This window comes from Staurois parvus, unplaced genomic scaffold, assembly GCF_062004578.1.
Source record: "Staurois parvus isolate SC_StPar_1 unplaced genomic scaffold, SC_StPar_1.0 ptg000213l, whole genome shotgun sequence".
NCBI classification, from domain to species: domain Eukaryota; kingdom Metazoa; phylum Chordata; class Amphibia; order Anura; family Ranidae; genus Staurois; species Staurois parvus.
Genome location: NW_028318009.1, coordinates 1,406,536 through 1,417,917, shown reverse-complemented (window position 1 = coordinate 1,417,917; position 11,382 = coordinate 1,406,536).

Below are 11,382 nucleotides of genomic sequence, written 5' to 3'. Positions count from 1 at the left end.
CTTTTCTTGACACTCTTCAAAAGTATGTAAAGTCTCAAGGCACTCCAAATGGGGTCCCTCGGTCACATCAGAGGCCCCCTTGTTAAAATCCGGATTCTCAGTTCACCCTATTCCACATCAGTCCTCTGTTTTCCCCCCGCCCTCATTTCACAACACCTTCACGTGAGTACTCCGGTCTCCACTTTAATATCGGTATCCTCAGCCAGCACATCTGCACCTTGGAAATGCATGGTGCTATGGAAGCCCAGTAGGTATGCCATGGCACTGTGGTTGAGAAACACTGCTCTAGGCAGCTTGATCCCTGCCCATCTCTTCCTGTGGTGGATAAGCTGTAAAGTCTTGGAAGCTTTTATACCCATAAAGTAGGTTTCCTAAAGCATTTGGCTTCATGCAGCCACTTGGCGCTAAACGCCTTTAGCCCAATGGCAAGTGGCATCATTTCTCCAGAAGCATGGGGGAGGATTAGTCTCTATGCTCTTTCAACACATCTGGGATTGTTGAGGGGACAACTGGATCAGGCTGTGCTAAAGAAAACCTTTTCCAAAAGAACAGTCTATACTGTTTAACAGATGACTGGTTCTCTTTATGCACCGGTCTCCTTTTTTTGTACTGGACATGCACAGCTCAAATTTCACTTGATTCTTGCTAAATAAGCCAAAATTTGAGCCATAGGTGGCCCTGTTTACATTTCTCAGGTTGTCAAACTTTGATCTGAAACTTGAAAGAAGGAGCTTACTGTACCCAGTTGACTGTGGTCACTGTTCAGGTTGACTGCCATTGTAGTGGCTGTCAGCATAGTGTAGTTTCCTTCGTCCAGTCTGTTAGCTTGGTTGGGGAAATTAATTGCTCTCTTGTTCAGCCCTGCGTGTAACGTATGGCTAGCCTTAGTTTGTCTGTAGATTTTTTTTTTTTTTTTTCCCTTTCCCACAGTGCTGAATGTATTGCAAAATCAGGAAGAGGAAAATGTTACCTAATGCATTTGTCTAATTGCTCAACCTTTACATCCTTATCATTGAACCTTTTTATTTAGATTCCAAGAAAAGCAGAAACTTGATATACTGCTCCATTATTCCCAGAGTAGGAGTTTATCATAGTATGACATTTGTTATCACTTTTTACCAGAGAGTCAATCTCTTCCATTTTCTGTCCTACCCAAGTGGAAGTTAGATATGTCTGGCGGCGAAGGGTTAGTACATAATTCTTTCAGATGAGAATGGCCACCGTGTGAAAGCCATGGCCTTGTATGCATAGGCTGTATGTAGAGTCTAATTTCAATAGGTGCTGGCTAGATTTTTAAGGCTCATCTTAATTATCCAATGACAAATACTTGATTTACCAATCCGCTTCTATTGTATAGGCTGGGGTGATCAGGAAAACTAGTTTTAGAGTTGGTGTAAACAACGACCTTGTATGTAGTAAAAAGAAGGAAACATTTTTTTAAAAACATTTTGAACTCTTCTACAGGAACCCCACCATGAGGTGCTGAGACAAATTGTTTTACATGCAGACTGCTGAATCCCGATGGAGCTTAGGAGTGATGTATTTGTAAATAAAGCTTGCTGAAAGTTGGTGTATAGCCATACATCTCCCACCCAGCACTGTCCAAGTCTTTGATTGGATGAGATGCAGGCCTGGTGAACCTATGCCCTTTTCAATAAGCCACATATTTTTCAGTAACCCAGTTTCCTTCAAGATTGTACACATGGCATGATAGAGTGATGTTTTAGTGTCTTGGCACTGTCAAAGCCTTTGGTCCTGCACCAAGCATGGCACCCAGGTGAGCACATGGCCTTTTCAAGAAGCCACATATTTTTTTTGTTGCCTTTCCATCACCCAAGATTGTGCACATGGTGTAAAGGAAGAGTAATATTTCAGTCTTCAGAGTTCAACCACCACTGTTTCCTTTTATTTCAAGAATGTGGCTGGAGAAATCTTAAAATTTGCTTTGCCAGTTCTGCAATGGCCATTGTAAGAGAATTTTGCTTTTGGCACTCATGTCTTCTATATTATGGAAGGTGTAACCGTAGTAGTGGTAACACCCCCAACATGGCTAAGAGCGGTCCTAGGAACTATGACCGAGAGCATCTAGAGAAGCAAAAAATGTGACTCAACCATTACCTGACCCTTTTATATTTTGTTTTGGGTCTTGTACGATGGACAAACACTTGTGAGTGCCTAACCAGCAAACATAAGCTTTTATGCCCAATGTGAAACCATGAGTTGATCTCCCCTTTTGCAGCTATAACTGCCTTCTGCGAAGATTTTCCATAAGCCTTTGGAGTTTTCTGTGTTTTATAGTGTCCATTCAGCCGAAAGGTACTGACGACAAACAAGAAAACCTGGCTTGCATCTGGTGTTTCTGTTTTTATCTCAATGTTGTTGGTAGGGTTAAGGTCAGCAGTCTGTGCAGGCCATTCAATTTCCTTTAAACCAAACTCCTCAAACCGTGTCACTATGGAGCTGGCTTTGTGTACAAGAGCACAGTCATGGAACAGAAAAGGGTCTTCTTCCAACCATTGCTGCAAGGTTGGAAATGCACAATCCTATAAGGCTTTGTATTATTGCATTAACAGCTTCCTTTATGAGAAATCCCTGAACTCAATCATTCAGAGTGGTGTCCACATACATTATTCATATCATTTTATCTAAGGCCTGGTATGTTTGGGGCTTTTAGATATTCAGTGAATTAAAGTTAACTGACTATCAAAGGTAGGGCACAGGGTGCACTTGACTAGTGGTCCCCAAACTGCATCCGGGGGGCAGGATTTGGCTTCTTTTCTTGCCTTTTATACAGCCCTTGAGGCACTATTCCTCCCAAGTGCCACCAATGGTGGGGCATAATTCCTGCGAGGTTAGGGCACTATTCAGTCTCCAACAAAATCCAATATAATCTCCCCTGCACATACAAGTGTAGCCCATACAAATAGACTCCACTATTCCATCCTCTGATACCAAAAAGGGCTAACTATTCTTCCCACTGATACCAAGAATGGGGCACTATCCTGTCCCCCTGATACCAAAAGGGGTAACTATTCCTCCCACTAATACTGAGAATGGGGCACTATCCTATCCCCTGATACCAAAAAGGGCTAACTATTCTTCCCACTGATACCGAGAATGGGGCACTATCCTGTCCCCTGATTCCAAAAGGGGTAACTATTCCTCCCACCAATACCAAGAATGGGACACTATCCTGTCCCCTGATACCAAAAGGGGTAACTATTCCTCCCACCAATACCAAGAATGGGGCACTATCCTGTCCACTGATACCAAAAGGGGTAGCTATTCCTCCCACTGATACCTATAATGGAGAACTATTTGTTCCCCTGATACCAAAAATGGGGTAACTGTTCCTCCCACAAATACCAGGGATACCAGTTTACTCCCATTGACTCTAGAGCATTGTCTACTCACAATGGCTGCAGTTGCCCTCCCCAAAGGCTGAAGATCTGTAATTTAGTCCTTTTTATTATGAAAGTTTGGAGATCCCTGCTCTAGTGTATAGCATACTTGTTGAATATGAAGGTAGATCATCCAGAATACTTTTTCAAATTGGCCCTACTTCGCTTGTAAACTCTTCATAGGCCTTGTTCACTGAAAGACAAGGTGTGGACTGCCAGTGCTTACTAAACATAGAAATGTTGAATGTTTACACAGTAAATATTCTCTGGAGCGCTTAGTTTGGACAGACCTGCTCCTCGTGAGTCACAAGATATTAATACAAAACACACAGTATACCTCTCAGGGAATATTTATTTTTTTTCAGTTTGTGACATGAAATGGGGGGAAAATATTCTTGGTCCTTGCCAGCCATTTCTTTATAGCAAACATCAGTGTACCCTCAGGCCATAGAGCCCACCTCTTACTGGAAATAAAAATGTAATTCTTGGCAAAGTCTTCTGTGTTTGAACATTGACTTAGAACAGTGGGCTGCCTTTAGTCTACCTAAGGGGAAAAAGTCAGTCGGTATCCTGCTTTGGCCAACTAGTATTCTCATTTTGATAACTGTCTAGTCCAAGTGTGTTTGCATTTAGAATAATAAGCATCATCGCCCAGTCTGCTGGGCAAAGTTGAGCTCTGTAAGTATGCACTTTTGCACTTGAACATGCATAATACTTGCATATTCTGACATACTTCCCAGTATGGCCTCCTGCAGCGACGACGGGTCCAATTTCAGTTCCCACTTTGTCCACCCCTGCCACCTCTTTTGGGTTCTGCAATGTTCCTGTTTGACCTTTTGGATGGCATGCCAAAAATGAGCTTGGATGTGTGGTGTACATAGGAAGAGCAATATTGTGATTGATGAGCATGAAGAAAGGTTTTAGCAAAAGTGTCTTTAGTCGAAAATCTCCTAAGTCCAGCATTTTGACCATATTTAGGGTATAATGTAAAGCATGGTCCTTTTCCACAAACCACCCCCCCCCCCCCCCCACCTTACTTGACTCTTATTCTTTTGACTTCAGATTTGCTGTCTGTGGCTGTAACCTCACAGCTGCCCTGTCCTTTAACAGATCTATTCATGTGGATCTATGAATGGAAGGCTACAAGTCCCAAATGACACCTCAACAGAAGAGTCTGTAGATCTCAATGTAATACAAGTGCTGTGATGTCACCATACTCAGTTTCATTGATTACTTCCTCTAGGCCAGAGCTTTCCAAACTGCGGCCTGTGGGTCAAATGTGGCCCTTAGCTTGCTTTTATCTGGCCCTTGGGACACTATTCCTTCCATTAATATGAGGCACTATTCCTTCCACTGACACCAAAGGAGCACTTCTCCTCCCACTGACACCAACAATGGGGTACTTTTTCTTCTACTGACACCAGAGATGGGAAACTAATTCTCCTATTGATACTAGGGATGGAGCAGTATTCTACTGACACCAGCAATGGGGTATTGTTCCTTCCACTAACACCAGAGATGGGGAACTATTTCTTCTACTGACACAAACTATGCAGTCCTATTCATCCCACTGACATCAACAATGGTGTATTATTCCTTCTGCTAACACCAATGATGGGGCACTATTACTCCCACTGACACCGAAGATGGAGCACTGTTCCTCCCACTGACACCCAACAATGGGGTACTATTCCTTCTACAGACACCAGAGATGGGAAACTAATTCCAATTACATAGTTACTCTGGCTGAAAAAAGACAGAATCCATCCAGTTCAACCATAATCATACTAAGGATGGAGTAGTATTCCACTGACACCAGCAATCTGGTATTATTCCTTCCACTAACACCAGAGATGGGGCACTATACCTCCCACTGACACAATGAGGGTACTATTCCTTCCACTGACACCAGAGATAGGGTACCAATTCTGCCACTGACTCCAATGGTGGGGTACTATTCCAACCACTGACTCCAAAGATAGGGAACTAATGCTCACGCTTTACACCAATGATGGAGCACTGTTCCTTCCATGGACACCAATGATGCATTTTTTTCTTTACTCCCAGTGACCACCTAGCTTTTGGCATTTTCTACTCACACTGGCCACAGTCTGACTCCACCCCCCCCCCCACTAGATGTGTCATGATTACCTACTGTACATTGGGCAATAAACTAGAAAAAAAAACTGCCTCAATCTGCCCTTCCCCCCCCCCCCCCCCCCCCAAAGTTTAAAGGCTAGTAAACTGGCCCTTTGTTTTGAAAGTTTGTAGACCTTCATTCTTGCCCCATAATGGTAAGTCAGTACAGACCTGGGGATAGGGGAAGAGTCTGTACATTGCACTCGCACTGCTCGGCAGGTTGTAGGTTACTCCATTTTTCGATTAATGATTTAGTCTGTCAATGGTTTGAGTGAGGCTGAAATGCTTATTACAATTTATAGCCCATAACTCGGAGTCCTATGTATGATGAGGGCTTAGCTATGCCATTCAGCTAATAAAGACAAATGTCACCACTATGCATATGTTGAGTTAGCATTTCAAATAGCTTCCACTTCTGTGTGCACTAGACAGGTGCACTTTTGCCTCTCCCCCCTCTCAAATCGAAAGCTTCATAGGAGTATCAAAGCTTTTCTATCGGATCTCTTTGAACGTATTTGCTTTTTGTATCAAGTGTGCCTCCACTTCAAAGGCCTTCTGCAGCTGGCTCTTTCTCAGGTTACACGAACACCCTTTTCCTGCCGTCTGCCTTGTAAACCTTTTTAAGTTGTATGAAGGTTGCTGTAGCCTTGAAGCATGATATTGCAATGCTGGGGCGGTGTGTCCACATCAGATCCATCTGCTCCCATACGTCATGTGGTACGACATACAGTAAACAAAAGGCTTCAGTTTGTTCGGGCAGCTCCTTCTCCCAGCATATGCTCCACATAGGAAGGCCTCTTGACTGTTCCAGTACAGGGGGGGCGTAGGCGACGGTGGCTGAATTTCAATGTGAATAAAGTACTTTATGGCTGTTTGTTAAATTGAAGGTAACTTATAGTATATTTTAAATAACCACTTTAAATACCCTCAAATTCAAAATCCTCCTGGGTCTCCTACCATAGCGGTCCTTTTCATTTAGATGGTGAGGTATAGTGAGAGCTGACACAGTTGTACCCTTCAAGGTCAGCTTGAATTTGGAAGTTGATCGAGGTTCTTTTTCCACCATTCCAACAATCCTTTGTTGCAATCTTTGATCAATTTTTCTCTTTCGTTCACGTCCAGGGAGATTAGCTATAGCAGTGTTTCTCAACCTTTTTGCAGTCAAGGCACCCTTTAAAATTATGGACAGTCTTGGGGCACCCTTTAAAATTATGGACAGTCCTGAGGAACCCTTTAAATTATGGACAGTCCCGAGGAACCCTTTAAATTATGGACAGTCCCGAGGAACCCTTTAAATTATGGACAGTCCCGAGGAACCCTTTAAATTATGGACAGTCCCGAGGAACCCTTTAAAATTATGGACAGTCCCGAGGCACCCTTTAAAATTATGGACAGTCCCGAGGCACCCTTTAAAATTATGAACAGTCCCGAGGCACCCTTTAAAATTATGGACAGTCTTGAGGCACCCTTTAAAATTATGGACAGTCTTGAGGGCACCCTTTAAAATTATGGACAGTCTTAGGGCACCCGTTAAAATTATGGACAGTCCCGAGGAACCCTTTAAAATTATGGACAGTCCCGAGGCACCCTTTAAAATTATGGACAGTCCCGAGGCACCCTTTAAAATTATGAACAGTCCTGAGGCACCCTTTAAAATTATGGACAGTCTTGAGGCACCCTTTAAAATTATGGACAGTCTTAGGGCACCCGTTAAAATTATGGACAGTCCCGAGGAACCCTTTAAAATTATGGACAGTCCCGAGGCACCCTTTAAAATTATGGACAGTCCCGAGGAACCCTTAAAATTATGAACAGGCTTGAGGCACCCTGTAAAATTATGAACAGCCTTGGGGCACCCTTTAAAATTATGGATAGTCCCGAGGCACCCCATTCTAAAATGTGGAAAACTATTCTAATAGTTTTATATAACGTAGCAACATCCACACATGTAGGACACCCAACATTAGAAGGGATTTATTCTTTCAAAGTAAATACACTTCTGCACACTGGTACTGACTATTTCAATGTTTCTCTTCTCCCTCAGTTTTTCTCCAACAATGAGCTAATGTGACCCCAGCCTTGACGGAGAGAGGCAGGGGATGATCAAACTAGGATGCTGTGCAGGCAGCTGACATCCTCCTTATCAACTGATGATGTTATTGGCTGTCAGGATGCTGGCGGCTAGAAGACCGTAATGGTTCACTATGAAAACTTGTGGCTGTGTAACTAAAGAGTAGGCTTGTTCCACCCACTGGCTTGTATACAAGTTTTGGCCATTTTGCCAAGGCACCCCAGGGTGCCTGGGCACCCTGGTTGAGAGAGGCTGAGCTACAGTGCCATGGGGCTGTAAACTTCTTGACAATTGTGCGCACAGTGGACACAGGAACATTAAGATCTCTGGAGATGGACTTGTAACCTTGAGATTGTCCATGCTTTTCCTCAATTTTTGTTCTTAAATCCTCAGACAATTCTTTGCTGCTCTTTTTCTCCTCCATGCTCCATGTGGCACACAGAGACAGGTTGGGGTTTGTTTACTAAAGCTGGAGAGTGCACAATCAGACTCACTTCTGCATAGAAACCAATCAGCTTCCAGGTTTCATGGCCAAAGCTTCATTGAACAAGCTGAGGTTAGAAGCTGATTGGTTTCTATGCAGAAGGGAGTCTGATTTTGGACTCTCCAGCTTTAGTAAATAAACCCCGTTGAGTCCATTTTTCACCATTTTAACTGGTTGCTGGTTTGATTGCTATATTGGCAGCACCTGGTCATTGATACAGGGGAGTTTAATTACAAATTATAGGAGCATCGCAAACTTTGAATGCAATTATTTTTTACAATTTTGAGAAGGGGCCAATAATTTTGTCCAGTCCATTTTGGGGTTTTGGGTGGAATGTGTCAGATTTGGCTTTTTGTTTCTCCACTTGTTTGTGTCATACCAATACCAACAAAAGAAATAAACATGAGAATGCCGAAACATTTGTAATTGCAACAGTTTTCTGGGTGAAGTGGTGCATTATCTGACAAATACAGGGGTGCCAGTATTTTTGGCCATGACTGTACTTGGTCTTCGTTGAGAGAATTCTGGTCAGATGACCTCTACCGAAGGGGTTGATCGGCCAATCTGTAGTGTCCCTTACCTTCAGCTGAGATCAAATGGAGGAAAAGAGGAGACCTGGAATGGCATTTTCTCCAGGAGTGGAATGCATTAAGACTCTTCACGTAAAGAATAAGGTCAGCAATGGTAGCATACATATTTATTAACGTTACAGTACTTATATAATGCAAACAATGTATGCAGCGCTTTACATATGTATTGTATATTCACATCAGTCTATGTCCTCCAGGAGCTTATAATCTAGGGCAGTGATAGGCAACCTTTCGAGCACACTGTGCCTAAATATGTTTCCAAAGAAACTGAGTGTGCTGGTTTTATTAAAAAAAAAAAGTCAACTTCACACTCTCAATCACAAAAAGGAACTTTTAGAAAGCAAATGCTGTAAATTACTTGAGTAATAATGAGAAACTAACATCCTGCACTGTCACGCCTCAGATCAGTCCCAAATCCTGCAACTCCAGATCAGCCCCAGTTCCTGCACCTCTAGTCCTCAGATCAGCCCCAATTCCTGCACCTCTAGTCCTCAGATCAACAAACAAGAGATCCCTGTGCTCAAATCCATACAGCTAGTGCATGCATTTATCCATCAGGTGCTAAAGGGGTGTAACCACATTAACTCTAGAAATTCTGAGGACCCTCTGCACACTGGTATATACCCTTTCAAGCAAACTATGCAATAAATAGGGATATTTGGTTCACACATATTGCAATACATGCTTAAGCTGGCCAACTGCGTCAAAGTAATCCCTCTATGGTCAGTCCTACTCTGCCCTGCCTACGCAAGTGCTACTGTGGACACAATGCTAGGGTATATACCAGTGTGCAGAGGGTCCTTCAGAATTTCTATAGTCCTCAGATCAGCCCCAATTCCTGCACCTCTAGTCCTCAGATCAGCCCCAATTCATGCACCTCTAGTCCTCAGATCAGCCCCAATTCATGCACTTTCACACCTCAGATCACTGTACCCCCCTGCACATCTGCTCCCCAACTTTACCCTGTCTGCACATCTGCTCCCCCACTGTACCCCCCCTGCTCTTCTGCCCCACCCTGTAACCCCCTGCTCATCTGTCCCACCAGTCTACCTCCTTTCTCATCTGCCCCACCACTGTACCCCCCTGTACATCTGCCCCACCACTGTACCCCCTCTGCACATCACCATGTACCCCCTGCTTTTCTGCCACACCACTGTAACCCCCCCTCTCTTCTGACCCATCTCTGTACACCCCCTGCTCTTCCCACCACTGTAACCCCCTGCTCATCTGTCCCACCAATGTACCTCTTTTCTCATCTGCCCCACCACTGTACCCCCCTGCTCTTCTGCCCCACCACTGTAACCCCTGCTCATCTGTCCCACCACTGTAACCCCCTGCTCATCTGTCCCACCACTGTAACCCCCTGCTCATCTGTCACACCTCTGTACCCCCCTGCTCATTTGTCACACCTCTGTACCCCCCTGCTCTTCTGTCCCACCACTGTAACCCCTGCTCATCTGTCCCACCACTGTAACCCCCTGCTCATCTGTCCTACCAATGTACCTCTTTTCTCATCTGCCCCACCACTGTACCCGCCCTGCTCTTCTGCCACACCTCTGTACCCCCCTGCTCTTCTGCCACACCACTGTAACCCCCTGGTCATCTGTCCCACCAATGTACCTCCTTTCTCATCTGCCCCACTACTGTGACCCCCTGCTTATCTGTTCCACCAATGTAACCCCCCTGCTCATTTTTTTCCCAGCAATATATCTCCTTTCTCTTCTGTACCCCCTGAGGTGCCTACATACTTTCTTCAAAGGAACTTTTCCAAGTGGTTCTGGGACTTCATGTATTTTTTTCTTATGTGTTTAATGAGATACACTGCTTCAATGAGTTTACTGGCTCTAGCAAAGCTGCTCACATAGAACAATGATCCCCTCCAATAGGTACCACAAGGGAGTGACTCGAAGCATATGGTATACATCAGGAGCGCAAAGCCAACAGACAAGGGTCCAAAAAACTGAAAGCGAAGTTCCAGTCACACTGTAAGAAAAAATAAAAGTCAACAGCTACAAAAACTGTAGCCCCTGACTCACCTGTCCCTCGAACCCACGGTGTCATCCCTGCAACCCGTTTCACGGGCTGATCGGTGTTCCCGACGCCAGCATCTTCAATGTGGGAACCAAGCTGTGACAGCTTGCGGCTTCACAGCCGGGTGCCCACTGCACATGCAAGACTAGCGCTGCACTTCCTAAATGGTTCCGTAGTCTTCTGGGACCTGTCACTTGTCTCAGAAGACTACATGGAGGGAGAGGACAACTTCCGCTTCCGATCGTCTAGGCGATCGCAACGGTGGTGGGAGTGGGTACCTGTGAATTTCAGGTACCTGTTCCCCCGCCGCTCCCCAAAGGTGCCAATACTTAACGGCGAGTGGGGGACGAGTCTTTAAAGTGGAATTTACCCTTTTAGGTAGAGCTCCTCTTTATTTCCTTTTGTAGCAACATAAAACAACCAACACATTTCGGGAGCCCCAAACGTCATCAGGGCTTTAGAATATGAAAAGCTAAAATGGACTCAGTCACCCTCTTTAACGAAACAGTCTATATTCAGATGTGTATTAGGATTTCAAAATAAACAATGGAGAGGTTTTTATTGTGGTGGAAGCCCAATTGCACCTTCCATATTTATTACCGGGATGAAGTCAGGCTACATAAACAGTAAAGGCTTTGTCTGTAATTTTTATTATTTTTAACAAAC